Source organism: Saimiri boliviensis, chromosome 14 (assembly GCF_048565385.1).
Source record: "Saimiri boliviensis isolate mSaiBol1 chromosome 14, mSaiBol1.pri, whole genome shotgun sequence".
Taxonomy (NCBI): domain Eukaryota; kingdom Metazoa; phylum Chordata; class Mammalia; order Primates; family Cebidae; genus Saimiri; species Saimiri boliviensis.
The window spans coordinates 14,504,103-14,523,837 of NC_133462.1; the positions used below are offsets into that span (position 1 = coordinate 14,504,103).

General features: G+C 45.7%; 1 long non-coding RNA gene and 1 pseudogene across 11 annotated transcripts in view; one reads left to right on the forward strand and one right to left on the reverse strand.

Moving 5' to 3' along the window:
- The window catches only part of LOC120362736 (uncharacterized), a 403,841-nt gene that overhangs the window by 63,788 nt on the left and 320,318 nt on the right, over positions 1–19,735 (reverse strand). The window lies entirely within an intron of this gene.
- LOC141581266 (pregnancy-specific beta-1-glycoprotein 8-like) lies at positions 1,876–14,331 on the forward strand (annotated as a pseudogene).

Sequence of the window (19,735 nt, forward strand, 5' to 3'; positions counted from 1 at the left end):
GCTGCCTGGGGGCCCACACAGTCCCTGGGAATCAGCCAGACACCCTGTGACCTGCCCGCTGCACCCCAGGAGGCTCAGTGCGTGTGACAGTCACACACGGGCACCATCTGGGATGTGGCTGCCTACCCCCGGCTGTCCCTGGTGAAGTCAGGAGGGAAAAAAGACCTCTCCAGTGTGCATGGGGGAAAACGGGGGGTACTAGTTCTCTTTGCTCCCAGAAACAACCCATCCCCACTCTCCCTCTCAGGTGTGAGCAACGTCCCTCCAGACAGACTCCCTGGCCACTGCCTTTTCTTCCTCTAGAGAGCAGCTTGGCCAGGACAAAACCCTCAGAACAGACCCCTGAGCATGACAGCACATGGAGGGCTGAGCCCATCATGGCCACGCAGTCAGGATGAATCTCTCCAGTTCAGAGCCCCTGCTCTGTCCCAGGCTTCCCCCGCCGAGTGTTAACGAGCCATGTCCTGCAGGATTCCTGGGTAACTCCCCGCTTCCTGCTGAGACCTCGATCATGTTGGGGTCACCACCAGCTGCAGAGGTCTGTCCTGCAGACCTGACTCAGCAACAGATGAGTAAATGCACTCTCACACCCATTACAGTGATTCCAGTGCGCTAGGGATGGTCATCGGCGGCTTTCAGAGGCAACTGCAGCCAACTGACCAACACTCCCTCTCCATCCTCACATTTATTCAGGATACATTTCAGAACAGAGGTTCTAAGTCAACACGCTTCTGGATAATTAACATGGTTGAGAGTGGTTTCACGAACAATAACCGCTTTAGGTTCTGCGACCCAGAGTAAACACTTTTAAGGGGTAATTCCCCTTTGACCTCCACTGAGACGGTCATCCTGCAGAAAGGTTACATGATCAAACAAATCAGAGTAGAGACAAAGGGATGTGGGGTAAACAGACTTAGCTGGGGAAACTTGATTGCTCTTTTACCCTGTGACTTAAAAGTCTAACATCATGAACTGGCTGCCTTCAGCCTGTTCCAGCAAAGCCTTTAGGCCTTCCAAAAGGTATGAGACTATATAGTTCTAACTTTCCCTAATATTTCCCTAATATTTTGCCAGCCACCCCGAGTCAACCCCAACATCCTGTGGCACCACCACAGGAAAGGTGTGGGGACCACGGGACAATCAGCTGGGCAGAGAAGACAGGACACCCAAGATGGTCAGGAAGAACATGAAAAACCCTGAACCCCAGCTCAGCTGTCAGACCCCAGGGAGCAAGAGAATGACTGAGAACTGTCCCTGTGACCATGGGACTCAGCCCACACTGAGCAACCAGCACAGCCCTCTCCTTCCAAGAGGCATGAGAGATTTACCGTGCATACCTCCAGGGAAGACAGTTTCCTCTGGGACACGCAGGTCCTGAATATCCATCCTTGGAAGGTGCAGCCAAGTTAGAGGCAATCAGAGAAGGAAGGGGCCCTCTCACCAGCCAACACTCAGCTCACCCACAGCACAGACGGGCGTCCCTGTGACAGGGACCTGGTGCAGCCCCGGGCCCATGCACTGAAGGGAAGAGCCAGATCGGGATGAGAGAATGTGCATCCCGACCCAGACCATGGGGACAGCAGGAGTCTGAGGCTAAGGACTGTGCTTGCCCAACCTATAGGGTATGTGTGGGACTGTATGTGTCTGTGTGTTTCTCTTTCGTGTGTATGTGTGTGTGTCTTTCTGCACATAGTGTGTGAAGAGGTAGGTGAGAGAATCACTGCTGAAAGAGGCAGAGCAGTTCCCAGGGGCCTGAAACACAGACAAAAGGAAAAAGAGAAGGAGGGAAAGGAGGCAGGACTGAGGGGAGGGGACTAGAGGTGTCCTGGGTACAGACCCCGCCCATGAGCCTGAGAAGTGCTCCTGCCCTGGGAAGAGGCTCCGTGCAGAAGGAGGAAGGACAGCAGAGCTGGCAGCCGTGATCTGAAAGTTTCTGGATCCCAGGCTCATCTCCACAGAGGAGGACACGCAGGCAGCGGAGACCATGCTGGTCCCCTTAGCACCTCCCTGCACACAGCGCATCACCTGGCAGGGGTTCCTGCTCACAGGTGAGGAGTGAACTTCCTGGGAGAGGACAGGAGGAGGAAGCGCAGTTACGGGCTGGGGTCTCCTGGGGAGGACGGGGCTCTGAAACAGAAAGAAGGCTCTGTTGGAGCCTAGACAGGGGGAAATACATCTGAAAAGGATCGGGGTCAAAACAGGAAAATCTCAGTGAACTGGAATTGGTAAGAGGCAGGAAAATCTCAAGTGTTCCGTTTTCCTGGTTAATTATCACTGGCCACTACATTTTGTAAAATGACAATAACTGTATCAGATGACACTTAAAAACATAAGCAGGGCATGAAACAGAGTCCTGAGCCAAAAACCTCAACAACTGGAAAAGGAAAAAATCACCACCAGGATGTGGAGGGCCCTGGGAATTCTCACATCTACAGGAGTCTGCAGTCTTTCCCAGGTACTAGGGTGCAACCAAGATCACAAAGCATCTGTCCTCATGCAGCTCATGCTCTCATGGGGAGGAAGACAAGCATGCAAAGAGATCTAGAATGTGAGGTCAGGTGTTGACAAGAGCCCTGGAGGGAACAGAGCAGGGAAAGGTCAGAAAGGGAAGACCAAGGGTCTCCGGAGGAGGTGTCAAGAAAGAAGGCTTCTAAGAGTACCCTGATGTGAACCGGATCTGAGGGCAGAGGGGAGGGAGACAGGCAGCCCTTAGGGAAGAGGATTCCAAACAGCAAAAAGGCCAAGGTCAGAAGTGTTGAAGGGATGGGGGTCATGCTGTTGACCTTGACCCAGTAGAACAGTAGGACACACACACACACAGACACACACACACACACACACGGTGTATGTGTGTGTCTCTTCAAGACTGAGGATTGAAGAGACCTTCTGAGGACCCAGAGCCCCATCTCTTCACCCCAGTATATCGGTCTCCATATTGACAGATGCTCTCTCTACCTCCTAGCATCACTTTTAAACTTCTGGAACCCACCTACCACTGCCCAAGTCATGATTGAAGCCCAGCCACACGTTTCAGAGGGGAAGGATGTTCTTCTACAAGTCGACAATTTGCCCCAGAATTCTACTGGCTACAGTTGGTACAGAGGGAAAGTGATGGACATCCGTCATTACCTTACAGCATATTTAATAGACACCCAAATAACTCTAACTGGGCCTGCATACAGTGGACGAGAAACAATATTTTCCAATGCTTCCCTGCTGATCCAGAACGTCACCCAGAATGACGCAGGATCCTACACCCTACAAGTCACCACGCGAGGTGAAAGGAATAAACGAGTAACTGGACATTTCACCTTACACCGTGAGTGATTACACATGATCCCCGGGTGGTGTCGGGTCGCGGGTGGTCACTCCTACTTTGCACACACAGGATTGTCACACCTGGACTGTCTGTGTCCCTCTCTGCATTATGTCCCATGTTGGGGTTTGGACATTTAGCACAGGACACACACACGGGAGACAAACTTCAACAGATCGGAATTCCTTTCCTGCATCCAGACCCTGCAGACATTCACTGCAGAGGAAGGACAGTCTGATAGGGGGGACTCAGAAGGGGATCAGTCTCAGCCAAGCACCTCATGCCCTCTCCATAAACCTGACCCTGAGGAAGGCCCTGGAGAATGGAGTAGGGCTTGGCCTGAGGGGTCCCCTGGGATACTCTCAGAGAAGCTCAGCCCTAGAAGCCCCAACCCCAGACCCCTATCCCAAAATCCTTACTCCAGATAAAGCTGAGGAGCCTGTGCGAGGGCTGGGTTGTGGCTTCCTGGGCAGGGCTTACTGGGAGCAAGGATTTACCAGCTGCCTGAGGACTGTGGCTCCTGGAGCTGCTCACCAGCCAGGGCTCAGCCCTCAGAGCCTCATCTGGGCAAGGACAGAAGCTTCTTCACCTCATACTCAGAGTAGAGAGGACAGAAAGACAAGCTTTGCAGGCCATCTGCCAACTACATTGGGAGATTTAGGATACTCCATAGAAAGTCCAGTGTCCCCAGAAGCAGAAACAGAAGACAGAAGATGTACCTGGCAGCAGCTTGTGCACAGGAATCTGACCTAAAGGTGCTCTCTCATGGAGGCAAGTCATAGTAAATGCTGTTTGTGTGAACACCTCCTCTATGCCAAGCGTTAGGTCAGGTGAGTGATTTAAAGTGTATTTACAGATAGCATGAAAAGCCACAGACTTTGATGGAGAAAAAGCTTATTTGATGGAGAGAAAACAGAGGCACAGGACGGCACAGTCACCGAACCAGAGTCACACAAACACCAAGGGCATCAGAGTCCCATGAGGTCTGTCTGCAGCCACAGGCCCATCCTCTCCACCAGAAGGGAGGGCTTCCTGGGGTCTAAGGACCCCACAGTCACTTACTGGCTCAAATCCTTTCTTCTTAGGCATCCACACCTCAGAGAAGTGAGAGCAAATGGACAGCTGATTAGTTTGTACTCCAGAACTCAGTCGCCTGCCTCAACTGTCAGAGTCAGGGCAAAAACTGTCCAGGCCTCCCCCTTAGATCTTAACCTCCATCACTAAATCTAAAATCCTGTGTTTTCCAAAGTGGTGATGTCACTCTCGTGAGAGGATACAGGAGAGGCCTTTGTTTTCTTTCCCCACTCACGCCCTGCACCAGCACAGGCCCAGCGAGAGACACATACTCAGGAGCTGTCACGTCAAAAAAGGAATTGAATGAAGGAATGAATGATCCGTAACCTCTTTAGAGACTGGATCCTGGACGCAGAATCCTAGGAGGTTCCAGCCACACCTCTTCCTTGTCCTTCAGAGGCTGACGCCTATGTTTCATCCCCCCTCTACCTCTTGCCCCTAAAGCCACCCCACCTTGTGTGACTTTGAAGCTCCTTGGCCACTGGAAGGTTTTCAGGGCTCCCTGGTCCTGGACTGTGGCACTGGGGACACCTGGTCCCTCGGGTCTCTGAGGTCACTGTAGCCCCCTCTGCTCACTGCCATGGGTGTCTCTGGCTCTCTCTGCTCCTGTGTCCCTCATCTTCCTCCCCCTTCATTCTAACTGGCAAGGCGTGTCCTACACAGTTTCCTCCACCTTAGGACTTCTCCAGACATTCCCTCTAACTGGGCTGACGATTCTGTTCCCTTCCCACTCACAGTGTGTCCTGGCACACCTCCCAGGAATTGGGAAAAGCACACAAATCAGCCAGAGTTGCCACTCCTGCCAGGACATCTCCAGCCCATGTCCCCAGGTCACTAAGAGAATGAGCTTCCACTGTGTCCCCATCCAGGGCTCTTTCCCTGTGTGAGGCCGACCTGTGGAAAAGACCATGGGACACGGATGGGCAGCACCTCCATCCACTCCTGTAACTGCCAGACAAGTTCTTCTGGCCTCCTGCACAAACAATACCAATTTATAGAGATATTATTTGCTGTAAAGAAAGATTTTAATTACTTTACATCTGCAACACAGGAGGACAGAGGTTTATTATTTCTCAAATCAGCCTCCTCACTAGATCAAAAGTTATAGATGTTCAAGGAATTGGCTGGATGCAGTGGCTCATGCCTGTAATTCCAGCACTTTGGGAGGCTGAGGCGGGCAGATCACAAGGTCAGGAGATCGAGACCATCGTGGCTAACACGGTGATACCCTGTCTCTACAAAAAATACAAAAAATTAGCAGGGCGTAGTGGCACATGCCTGTAGTCCCAGATATTCGGGAGGATGAGGCAGGAGAAACACTTCAATCCGGGAGGCGGAGGATGCAGTGAGCTGAGATTGCACCATTGCACACCAGCCTGGGTGACAGAGCAAGACTCTGTCTCAAGAAAAACAAACAAACAAACAAAGAAACAAACAAAAAAAAAAAACAAAGATTTTCAGGAAGTTTCAGGGACACAAGATTAAAAATTAAGTACTGCTAATAGTTTGGGGATGAAATCATGCAGGTGGGGGAAATGATCTGTCTTTGTGGAATCTGCCTCTAGGTGGGTGCCACATGACTGGATGAGCCGTTAGTTATGGGTACGGATGATGTCAACTGGTTGCCAGAATGCAAAATCTGAGAAACGTCTCAAAAGACCAATCTCCGCTTCTACAATAGTGATGTTATCTATGGAGCAATTAGTCACACATTTTGTAAACTCTGGGATAATGACATTGGAACAGTAAGGGACTACAGACTGTGCCTACATTTTAGCAGAATTCAGGCTGCTCCTATCATCTTAATCTCATGATCGTTCATTAGTTTTATAAAGGTAGTCTCTGGGCAATAAGGGAATTAGTTTCACGGAGGAACTATTATCACTCTTGCTTCCAAGTTAAACCATAAACTAAATTCTGCCCATGGTTAGCCTGGCCTATGCCCAGGAATGAGTGAGGACAGCCAGCCTGAGGCTAGACACCGGATGGTCAGCCATCTACTTTGCTCTCACTGTTGTGACACTCACCAGGGTGTCACAGGCTGGGCAAGCCTGCAGTCCCCAAACCCCATGGGCTCACTTCACCCATGTCATTTGTGATTCCGTCCTCAACCTGCTGTGGAGCTCACATTCTCCAGTCACTTCCTAGAGGCTTCTGGTTTCCTGTCAGGCATATAACAAGCTGGAGATTTGTCATTCGGTTCTAACAGCAAGTAAAACGCTGACAAACTCAAAAATCAACAACTCTTCAAAATCCCTCAGAGATGTGAGGTCTCAGTGCGGACTGACCCACATATTGGACAGAGTGACAGGCAAAGACAGATCAGCAACCTCATCTGAGCAGAAACCCAGGCGCAGAATCCCCAGTGGGAACCAGTGCTGGGGACAGAGAACCTGACCTGTAACTGGTGAGTTGCCAAAGAATCAGCGCAGACAAGACCCAGAGGGAAACACTCGAGGGGATGGACCACTTTTGACAACAGGGGCACTTTTTGTGACTCTTAGCTTCTGGAGCTCTACCAGGTTTTTGCAGTGAATATTCACTAAAAATCTCCTCATCCTTTCTGTGAGGGGAGGGTAAAGAACAACTTGAAGATATGCCAGTGAATTCTATTCTTCATAATAAGACCTGCCTTTAAGAGAAACTATTTTACCACAGCCTGATCAGCTAGGGTTTTATAAAAGCCTAACTGGACTGGAGAGGAGAAAATATCCAACTCCAAATTCCTCTGGGCATTATGTCTCACCTAAAATGAAGAAAATCCTGAGAGGCACTTGTGGCATTCACAGCCCAGGGGCACTTCTGACACTCACAGCCTAGGACACAGACCTCATCCATGACTACAGAACCCTTTCCTCTCCACACTCACCACCACATCACTGAATGCCTGCTCTCTCAAGTCCCTTTACCCAGTACATCATGTCTGACTTTCCACAAAACATACAAGACAGACTATGACCAATATATATATATATATATATGCAATATGAAAGACAGAGCAAGGATCAGAACAGAACACAGATGTGGCAGATATCTTGAAATTATCAGACTGGGAACTTTTTTTTTTTTATATGGAGTTTTTGCTCTTGTTGCCCAGGCTGGAGTGCAGTGGCACAATCTTGGCTCACTGCAACCTCTCCCTCCCGGGTTCAAGCAAATCTCCTGCCTCAGCCTCCCAAGTAGCTGGGATTGCAGGCTCCCGCCACCATGGCTGGCTAATTTTGTATTCTTAATAGAGACGGGCTTTCTCCATGTCAGTCAAGTAGGTCTCAAACTCCCAACCTCAGGTGATCTGCCTGCGTCAGCCTCCCAAAGTGCTGGGATTACAGATGTGAGCCACTGCAACCACCCCAGACTGAGAATTCAAAAGAAATGTGGTTAAGGATTGTAATTTAAAAAGTAGACACCATGCAGGAACAGATGAATGATGTAAGCAGAGAGATGAATATTGTAAGAAAGAATCAACAGAAATGCTAGAGATGAAAAATACTGTTAGAGAAATGAAGAATGCCTTTGATGGGCTTCCTGACAGACTGGGCACAGCTGAGGACAGAATCCCTAGCTGGAGGATGTGTCAATAGAAACGTTCAAAACGGAAACAGGAAAGTTCAAAAGGGAGGGAAAAGAAGCAGAACAACATATTTAACTACATGTTTAATATTTTGCATTGAAAATAGTAATTTTTAAATTTTATTATTGTGGGTCAACTACCAAGTCTGTAACATACATGTAAGGGGAATACTGGTGGTTTGGGGGGCCAGTTGGAGGTGACCGGGTGGATGCTATCTGACGGTTTTACTGTCTGTTCCACATACACCTGTTTCCTCATGGTGATGCCATTTTCATACGTTCTTCATGTGGAAAGACACACGAGCCACTGGCATCTCACTTAGACTCTTCCTAATTAACATGAACTGAAACTCTAGTTGTGTTTCCTGAGGTTAAGAGAAAATGAAGAAAGCATTTCACATACCTGTTTTGGGCTCCTCCCCATTTTTCCTAACTCTGTACAGAAATGAGAAGCAGGGAGCTCTTTCTGTATTTACGAACCTAAAACACATCACTTCTCTTAATTTCGCATCATTCTTCCCTTTATGGAATTGACACACCTAAGACTCTCTCTCACCAGTTCTGTCCTTTTACTGGGACTCTGTACTTAGGGAGTGGCTCATTTTAACTCACCTTCTGCTTCTTCCTTTGAGCAAAGTGTGATCCTGCTGGAATTCATAACACACCTAAACCTTATTTTGGTATCAAGAGAAATACTACTGCCAGCAATTGATCTTAGATGTTTGGACCACCAATAAAAATTTCCACTTATGAAAACATTTTCCTGTTGCCACCAAATATTTTTTGTTACTAGACTCAGAACATAACATGAGGTCTGCACTCCTGACAACTTTTTACAGTATTACCAATTGAGCATCCAAAATCTAAAAATCCAAAATCTGAAATTCCCCCAAACCCAACACTTCTGACCACTTCTGCAGTGCGAAAAAGAAGTGCTCACTGGGGCATTTTGGATCTAAACTTTTTCAGATTTTGGATGTCAAACCAGTAGGTACACTGCAAATATTGCAAAATCAAACCAAGTTAGAAATCTAAAACACTTCTGGTTTTAGGCTTTCTGCATAAGGAATGCTTTATTCGTATCAACTATAGGCATGAAGCTGTACAGCAGATCTCTAGAACCGCCTCGTCCTGCATAACTGAAACTGCACACCCATTGAACAATGCCCTATTCCCCTGACCCCAGCTCCTGGCAACTACCATTCTATGCTCTGACTCACTCTGGGATCCACTGATATGAGGTCCATAGAGCAGTCAAAATCATGGAATCACAGAGTAAAATGTCTAATGAGACCAGGTATCTGCAAGATTTCTTCCCAAATTTTGGTCTTATGTCCATCAGACACATATGATCCATGAAGTCCAGCTTTCCGGCAGTTCATGCTCCCCCTTCCCACCAGTCAGGTCTGCATTTGCAGACATCCACATGTATTTCTAGAAAGATCCACATGGACTTCACCTTCGCTCTACAGGGAGAAAGAGAACATCATGGACCCACAACAGGGAACATGGTCTTGCTCCAAAGCCACCAGCTCTTGCCTGTCCCCTTCACTCTTTCATATCATTCCTTGGACTCTGCTCTATCTTTAGAATCACTGGCTCAAGTCAGTCACTATGAAACCCCTGGGGAAACTGCCCCACCTTGTGCCTCCACTGCCTGATGGCTGAACTGACCTCCCAGCTTGCCCCTGGCCTCCCCTGTGTTACTTCTGCTGAAGTACTCAGTCCCAGGCCAGGCTGCCCAGTACCCACAGGGTACCCAAAGGACAATGGTAAGTTCCATCATCACCCATCTCTAGGATGTCCCTGGAAAGAGAAACTGCAGAGAAAACATACCAGGGAAGGGGGGGAAGTAAAACTGAAACTGAAAAGATTCCAGCAGCTGCATGTTCCAGGTGAGGACCACAAGGTGGGCCAGGCAGGCAGCTGGAGAGGGAGGGGCTCAGAGACGCACCAGGAGCTGTGACTCTTGGTCCTGTGTCTTTCCATGACCCAACAGACCTGCTCTATTCACGCTTGAGAAACTCTGTACTTCTCCCACATAAAGCAGGCAGCCTCACTATCTCTGAGCCCTCAGATTACCATGCATCTGTCTTGTAACACACACACACCTGCCATGAGCATTTAAGGACTTCCATAGGCTGAGAGGTGGGAGATGCCAACTCTCACTGAAAAATGCCTTTGGAGGAATCAAAGGTGCCACACAGGGTAATCTTCTTTCTGTTATCTGCACAGTGGAGACTCCCAAGCCCTCCATTGCCAGCAGCAACTCAAACCCCAGGAAGACTGACACTGTGACCTTAACCTGTGAACCTGAGATTCAGAACGCAAGCTACCTGTGGTGGATGAATGGTCAGAGCCTCCCAATCACTAGCACGCGGGAGCTGTCCAATAATAACAGAACCCTCATTCTATTCAATGTCACGGAGAATGATGCAGGATCCTATGAATGCGAAGTGAGGAACCCAGTGAATGCCAGCCGCAGTGATCCAGTCACCCTGAATGTCCTCCGTGAGTATCTTCTGTTCCTCTGTCGGTCCAGGCTTCCATCCCAGATACACATGGCCAGTGGCCAGGCCTCTCAGGTCCAAGTACAGAGACCTTTATCCCTGGACATCGAAGCTGGCCATGATTTTCTGCCCTGGGCAAACCAGAGTAGGCCTAGCCTCAATCAACAATAGGAAGAAAGGGGCTGCTCCTGTCACGGGAGGCTCAGGGTCCGCAGCTTGTGATGAAAGAAACAGGGGAGTGTCTCAGGCTCCACATCACTGAACACGGCAAAGGTTTCCCTGGGACTTCCGTGTTGTGACTGGTTCACATGGTCACTGTGGCCCTTCCACAGATCAGGAGCTTCCTCCACCCCCTGACAATATCACCTGTGGCTTCATTCTCTTTGCTCCAGATGGCCTGGATGCCCCTACCATTTCTTCTTCATGCAACTATCACCATTCAGGGGAAATCCCCAAGGTCTCCTGCCTCACAGACTCTCTCCCACAGGAAGAGCATTTCTGACTGATTGATGGGAAGTCCCAGCAATCAGCACAAGTGTTCTTTATTCCCCAAATCACTAAAACATATAGATGGTCTATAACTGTGTCATCCATAACTCAGACACTGGCAGAACAAATCTCATAATCAAGAGGATCATAGTCCCTGCTAAGTGGATCCCTAGAGCACTGGCAGTGTTTCCCAGTGAGATCTATCTGGATATCAGGAAAGAGCCACCTGCCCTCTGCAAAGGGAGAGGGGACATCAAAAACCCATGACAGGGAATATTTCTATTCCAAAGCCACCAGCTTTTGTCTGTCCACTTCACTCTTTCTAGATGATTCTTTAGACTCTACACTAACAATGAACAATCTGAAAGGAAATTAAGAAAAGAATTTCAATTGACATTAACATCAAAAAGAATAAAATATTTTGGAATAACTTTAACCAGAAATGTCAAAGCATTCTCCTCTGAAAACTACAAAACATTGCTGAAAGCAATTAAAGATGACATCAATAAATGGAAAAAGATTCCATTGGCATGGACTTAAAGACTTAATACTGTCAGAAAGACAGTACTACCCAAAGTGAGCTGCAGCTTCAACACAACCCCTACCAGAATCCCAGTAACATTTTTTGCAGAATTAGAAAAATCTGTCCTAAATCTGACCTGACAGGTCTTATTAATGACTGCCACAACAAAGACACTGAGACAAAGAAGCAACCGTGGTAAGGTGGAAAGTTCTGATGACACAGAAAATAACCATCACCCTTCTCACATCTCAAAACATTCAAAAATATATGAGTGCAACATGGCCAGTATGGAATTCACCAAAGACTAATCACCAAGGTAGAAATGTGGTGAGGAAAGAAAGAAGGCAGGAATACATCTGACTGTCACCTCCCACTTTTGCCTACTAATCTGATGCTGAAAAGAAATGCTCACTGGAGCATTTTGGAATTCGAATCTCTCAGATTTGGGACACTAAACCAGTAACTACATTGCAAATATTTCAGAATCACAAAAATGTCAGAAATACAAAACCCTTTTCATCCTCAGTCTTATGCATAAGAAATGCTCAATCTGTGTGAACTATGGGCATCAAGCTGTACAGCAGACCTCTAGAACCTCCCCATCTCCCATAACAAACTGCACACCCACCAATAATTCCCTCTTCTCCCCACTACCAGCTCCTGGCAACCAGCAGTCTCTCCTCTGATTCACTCTGGAATCCACTTATATGAGGTCCCTAGAGTAGTCAAACCCACGGAATCAGACTAGAATGTCCAATGAAAGAAAATATTTGCAAAGCTTCTTCCCAAATTTCTGTCTCCTACCCATCAAACACACACGGTCCGTGAGGACCAGATTCCCAGCAGTTCATGCTCCCCATTTCCACCAGTCAGCCTTGCGTTTGCAAATGTCCACGTGTACTGCTAGAAAGATTTCCATGGTTTTCACCTGCCCTCTGCAGAAGGAGAGGAAACTTCAAGAACCCAGGACAGGGAACATGGTTCTGCTCCAAAGCCACCAGCTCTTGCCTGTCCCCTTCACTCTTTCCAGGTCATTCCTTGGACTCTGCTCTATCTTTAGAGGTCACTGGCTCAAATCAGTCACTCTGAAACATCTGAGGAAAACTGCCCCACCTTGTGACTCCACTGCCTGATGGCTGAACTGACCTCCGGGCTTGACGCTGGTCTTCCCTGGGTTATTTCTGCTGAAACATCCAGTCCTAGGCCAGGCTGCTCAGTATCTGTAGGGTTTCAGGACAATGGGAAGCCCCATTATTACTCATCTCTAGAATGTTCTTGGAAAGGGAAGCTACAGAGAAAACACATCTAAGGGGGCAAAGTAGGATGGAATTTGGAACAGACCAAATTGCACATTCCAGGTAAGGAACCCAAGGTGGGCCAGCCAGTCAGCTGATTAGGGAAGGACTGGGAGGGGCACCGGGGGCTGTGACTCCCACTCACATGTCTGTTCATCACCCAACACTGCTGCTCAGTTCACACCTGACAAAGCCTGTGCTTCCCTAAGACAGAGCAGGTGGCCTCACACTCTGGAGCCCTTAGATCATAGTACATCTGCCTTGTGACACACATACCTGCCACTGGCTTTCAAGGACTTGGGTGGGCTGAGAGGTGGGAGATGCGACTCTGATTGAAAGATGCCACATGGGGCAATCTTCTCTCTGTTATCTCCACAGCGAAGCTGCCCAAAGCCTCCAACGCCAGCAACAAATTCAATGCCGTGGAACATGAAGATGACATAACCTTAACCTGTACACCTGAAGTTGGATATGCCACCTACCTGTGGTGGGTAAATGGTCAGAGCCTCCCACTCAGTCCCAGGATGCAACGGTCTGATGACAACAGGAACCTCACTCTACACAGAGTCACGAGAAATGACACAGGATCCTATCAATGTGGAATCCAGACCTCACTGGGTCCCATCCGCAGTGACCCAGTCACCCTAAATGTCCTCTGTGAGTATCTATTGTTCCTCTGTGGGCCAGGTCACCAGCTAAAATCCAAATAGCCAGAGGCCAGGACTCTCAGTCTCTCTCGGGTTCAAGTCCAGACACCTTTACTTCTGGACACCTGAGCTGGCCATGACTTCCTGCCCTAGGAAAACCTGGGTGGGCACAGTCTTGTCCAAGAATATAGGGGGACGGATGCTCTTGTCATGGTAGACTTGGGGTCCACAGCTTGTGATGGGAGAAACAGGTGAATACTTCTGGCTTCGGCTCAGTGAACACAGAGGGGGTTTGCTGGGACTTCAGGGTGTGTCTTGGCTCAGAGGAACACTGTATCCCTTTCACTGACCAGGACCATCCCCTTCCCTCAGAGGACATCACCTGTGGCTTTATTCTCTTTGCTCCAGATGGTCCAGATTTCCCCAGGATTTCTCCTTCAGATACCCTTTACCGTCAAGGAGGAAACCTCCACCTCTCCTGCTTTGCAGATTCTAACCCACCGGCAGAGTATCTTTGGATGGTTAATGGGACGTTCCTGCCAGCAGGACAAGAGATCTATGTCCCCCAAATCACTACAAGGAATAGCGGGCTCTATCTTTGTTCTGCTCATAACTCAGTCACTGGCAAGATAAACTTCGCATTCAAGAAAATCAGAGTCACTGGTAAGTGAATTCCAGCATCATTGGCAGTAGGTTTTTAGATGGAGTCTATCTGGCTTTCAGAGAAAGTCAGGAAAACATTTTTATTCCCAGACTGTGTCCTGTAGGCACAAGCAAATCCTAAATTCTCCTCCTGAATCCTCCTAATTTGTCACTACAGACTCTGTTTTCCTTGTTTTTCTCATTTCTCATGACTGACTTTGTGTCTGGCCTGAGTAACGTAGGGAGGGAGCTTTGTCAGCCCTGAGCCCTACGTGGTGGAAGAGACTTCACAGAGGGACAAGAAGGAGAGTCCTAAAGATCAGCTGCTTCTCGCTGTCACCAACACATCCCTTTCTGTCACGTCTTTGTTTTCTTTTACCTACTGCATGAGCTTCAGGAAACATCTGAGGCTTTGAAACAAGCTCATACTTTTCCCCCAAATGAGAGGAGGAAGTCCCTTGGATGAGGGAGGAGCAGCTCAGACTCTGCTCCCTGCTCTGCTCCAGGCTCTTCTGTGACTGGCCCTGCCTGACTGCACCTGGGGTGGGACCCGTGTGTGCGGAGAAAGAGCCCTGGTGGCCTGTCCTCAATTTGGCTAAATCAAGTTGCCAGTTGAAGCCATGTGTCCCCGGGGTCAGGCTGCAGGGAAATAAGCAGAGAGGAAGCCTCAGGGGAGACTCCTGAGCTGTGCCCTGGCTCTGACGTCAGTGGCTGTATGAGGCTGCAGGCACAGCACATGGGACACAGCACAGAGGACGGTGAGTGACGTACACTTACAGACATAGAGATTCACCCATGGGGACTCTGCGTGGCAGGGAAAGGGCAGTGCCAAAAAGTGTGTAGATATATATTTATAGACTTTATATATACATAAATAGTCTATATAAACTTTATAGTCTATATATATATATTATGAGTCTATATATATATCTATATAGACACACATATACACCATATATTGTATATATGGTATATGTACTATATATACACAATATGCTCTAATATATATAGTATATATATATATACTATATATATAGACTATAGTATATACATAGACTATATATAGACTATAAACTATAGTCTATATCTAGTCTATATATATAATATATAGAGACTATATATACCATATACTATATATGTATACACAAAGGGTTCATCCTCTTTGCACCATGTACCAGAACTGTATCGCTTGTTAAGTAAGATTGAATAACATTCCACTGCATGGATATACCTCATTTTCCGATTCACTTATGTTTTAATGGACTTTTCAGTTCCTTCCACCTGTTGACTATTGTGAGTAATGCTGCTGTGAATATCAGTGTACACATATCTGTTCACATTTCTTTTAATTTTTACAGTGTTCGTCCAGATTGAAATTGCTGGATCAAATGGTAATTCTTTGTTTTAGGAAACAGCCCTACCATTTTCCACAGAGGTTATAACAAGTCACATTCTCAACAGCAATGCACCAGCGTTTCAATTCTTCCACTTACTTAAAAATACTTGTTGCTTGATATTCTTGCGTGCCTTTTATTTTGAATCAAAGCCATCCTAATGTGTGTGGCGTGCAGTATCACCGTGGTTTAGATTCACATATCTCTAAGTACGAGTGATGTTGAGCATCTACACACGTGCTTGCTGGCCATTTGTATATCCTCCCTGGAGAAATCTCTATTTTAGTCCTTTGTTCATATTTCATTGGGTTTTTGGATTTTTTGCTATTGATATGTTGTAGTTCTTCCTACAGTCTGGAAATTAATCCCTTACCAGATAGGTAATTTGCAAACAATTTTTCCCATTTCATGGGTTGCCTGTTCACTTTCTCAATAATTTTTTGATATATAAAAGTTTCTAATTTTCATGAAGTCCAACTTACCTACTTTATTGCCTCTGTTTTTGCTGTTATAACCAAGAAGTCACTGTGGAATCTAATGTCATGAGTTTTTTCCCTGTATTTTATTCAAACAGTTTTATAGTTTTCGCTCTTCCCTTTCATTCTTTGATCCATTGTGGGATAATTTTTGTATATGGTGCTAGGTAAAGGTTCAGCTCATTTCTATCCATGGATATCCAGCTCTCCCAATATCTTTTGTTAAAAAGACTATCCTTTCCCCACGGAATGGCTGTGGAATCTTGTCAAAATCATTTGGCCATATATGCAAGCATTTCTTTGTGGGGTCTCTATTCTATTCTGTTAATTTCTGTGTCATCCTTTATGCCAGTCCCACACTGTATTGACTACCGTGGCTTTGTAGTAAATGTTGAAATCAGGACGTGTGAGTCCTCTAGCTTCATTCTTTTTTTTTTTTTTTTTTTTTTTTTCAAGATTGTTTGTCTATTTATAGTCTTGAGAGTCAATATGAATCTTAGGACAGATTTTTCTATTTCTGCAAAAACCGTCACTGGGATTCTGACAGGCGTTGCGCTGAGCCTGCAGCTCACTTGGGTAGTGTTGTCCTCCTGACAATATCGAGTCTTCCCATCCATGAAAATGAAACGTCTTTCCATGTATTGATGCCATCTTTGATTTCTTTCCGCACTATTTTGAAGATTTTGGGGTACAATTCTTTCAACTTCTGGGTTAAACTTATTCTAAAATATTTATTCTTTTTGATGTTAACGTGAATTGAACATTTTTCGGAATTTCCCTTCAGACTGTTAGTGTATAGAAACACAGCTGATGTTTGCCTGATGATTTTATATGCTGCAACTTTACTGAATTTATCCTAACAGTTTTTTCCTCTTTAGTGTTTTTTACATGTAAGTTCAAGCTATCTGTGAACAGAGATTATTTTACTTTTTCTTCCAAATGTATCTTTTTTTTTTCTTGACTAATTTCTCTGGCTAGGACTTCCAATACTGTGTGGAACAGAAGTGACAAAAGCATGCATCTGTGTCTTGTTCCTGATCGTAGGGGGAAGACTGCCCGCCTTTCTCCATTGACTGTGTCAGCACTGGGCTTTTCCCATATTGCCTTCATTATGTCAAGGTGGTTTCCCTCCATTCATAGTCAGAATGTTTTTATTATAACAGAATATTGAATTTTGTCAAATGGTTTTATTGGTTCAATTTTATTACTAATTACAGGTCTATTCAGATTTTCATGTGTTTCTAGGAATTGATCCATTTTATCTAGGTTACCCAATTTATTGACATAGAATTATGCATAGTAGTTTTACAGTTTTATTGCTTTTGAATTGCTAATAATGTCTCTACTTTCTTTTCTGTCTCTTTTTTTTTTTTTTTTTTTTTTTTTTTTTAAGAGACAGAGACAAGGTCAAGGTCTCACACTGTGGAGGCCAGCCCAGGCTGGAGTGCAGCAGCATAATCACGGCTTACTGCAATCTTCACCTTCTGAGCTTGAGAAATACTCCCCCTTCAGCCTCCCGAGTACCTAGTATATGCCACCATGCCTGGCTAATTTTTTATAGAAATGTTTTGTAGGGACAGGGTCTTCCTGTGTTGTCCAGGCTGGTTTCCAACTCCTGACCCCAACCCATCTTTTTGCTTTGGCATCTCAGAGTGCTGGAATTAAAACATAAGCCACCATGCCCAGACTCGACTTTCATTTCTGATTTTAGTAATTTTATGTTTCTTCCTTTTTTTCTTAGTCAGTCTAGTTAACAGTTGTCAATTTTGTTCATCTCATTGTGAAGAACCGACTTTTGGTTTCCCTGATTTTCTCCATTGTTTTTCTATTCTTCATTTTATTTATGTCCACTGTAATTCTTATTATTTCCTTCATTTACTGTGTTTGGGTTTAGGTTGTTCTTCTATATCTAGGTTGTAAATTAGGTTGTTGATTTGAGATCTTTTTTATTTCTTAATGTAAGAGTTTACAGTTATACATTTCTTGCACAAGATTCTTAACGTCTCTGAATCTCTGATTTCTCAGCTGAAAATTGCGATAAGTGCTTGTCTTAGAGTATTGTTTTAAAGGTTTAATGTAATTATCAATAAAACCTTCAGCAAAATATCACACATAGGAAATATTTCATACATGTCAGCTGCTGTATTACTACCATTATCATTAGCCTTGAAGTCAGGTAGTCCTAGAATCAAATCTCAGATCCACCTCTCATTAGCCTATGACATCAGGAAAGATTTTTTCTAAGCCTTCATGTTTTTATCTGTAAAATGAAAATAATGTCTACCCAACAGAATTATTGTATGAATCAAATAAGAGACAGGTAAAGAATTTAGTACAGGGTTGGGCACATAGGAAGTGCCCCTCAACACTAGCTAGCATAATATTAGTCATCAGCCTGAGTTGACTGATGAGGTCTAAAAGTAAATGGTTGCAACAGAAATAAACAGACGCAAAAGGTATTGTATGTGTCTGTATGCACGTGTATCTATGTGTGTGCATGTGTGTCTATGTATGGAAAAGGTATTTTATGTAAATACACACACATGAACACAAACACACACAGACACATATATAAAGAGGTAACACTGAAAACACTAGGACATGGTCACTGACTACATGTGGAAGACAGAGAAAAAAAGAAGTGCAAACGATCAAACCTGGTATGTTAGTATACAGCCACTGAGATGCATCCAAGATTGGATTAGATATGCAAGATAATTTATTAGAGAAGACACATGTGAGAGAAAGCGGGGCAGGCATGAAAGTAGCCCGACAGAGCCCTCAGACCAGGATGCAGAGCTGATTTCTGTGAAGGAGAAAGAGAAAAGTTTCAGGTACCAATGCAATTGGAAGAGAGTTACTGCAAGACGGATGGGGAGTCCCCCCAACCAGTCACCCATGAGAGTCAAACAGAGTCTCAGAGCACTAGGCTTGCTTTCATACTCCTGCCGGGAGCCTGTGGGAGGCAAAGTCTCTGTACAAACCAAGTGCTTAATTTGGAATGCACTAATCTGGGCCTTCTGTCAATCAAGTGACACGACTGACAGACGACCAGACAGGGTCTTATTCATGGCTGCCCTAAGAGAGACGTGAGTAAAAGATGCAACCACAAAAAAGTGAAATATTCTCATGGTATAGAAAAAAGCAATTATACTTTCTGACGTCCCAAAGCCTTCAAAAATACCCGAGTACAGCATGGCCAGTATGGAGTTGACAGAAGACTCACTGCCAATCTAGAAACATGGTGAGAGGAATTTTTAAAAACTACAGGAATATAGTTGGCTAATCATCGCCCAGCAACCTTTCCACAATAATTATGTATTCCTTGAAGGAAGAATTCGAGACTACTTCATGCTGAATGCTGGTTCCTGGGGCACCCAGCTGTAAAATAACATCACCTTCATAATTTTTTCTTTTCTTTTTTTTTTTTTTTTGTTGTTGTTGAGATGGACTCTTGCTCCGTTGCCCAGGCTGCAGTGCACTGGTGTGATCTTGGCTCACTGCAACCTCCACCTCCCAGGTTCAAGCTCCCCTGACTCAGCCTCCTGAGTAGCTGAGACTACAGGTGTGCACCACCACGCTCAGCTAATTTTTGTATTTTTAGTAGAGATAGGCTTTCACCATCTTGGCCAGGCCATAACTGAGACATGAGAAAAAGATGCAACCACAAAAGGTGAAATATTCTAACGGTATAGAAAAAAGCAATGACCTTGGTCTTGAACTCCTGGCTTCGTGATCCACCTGCCTCGGCCTCTCAAAGTTCTGCGATTACAGGTGTGAGCCACTGTGCCCAGCCTTC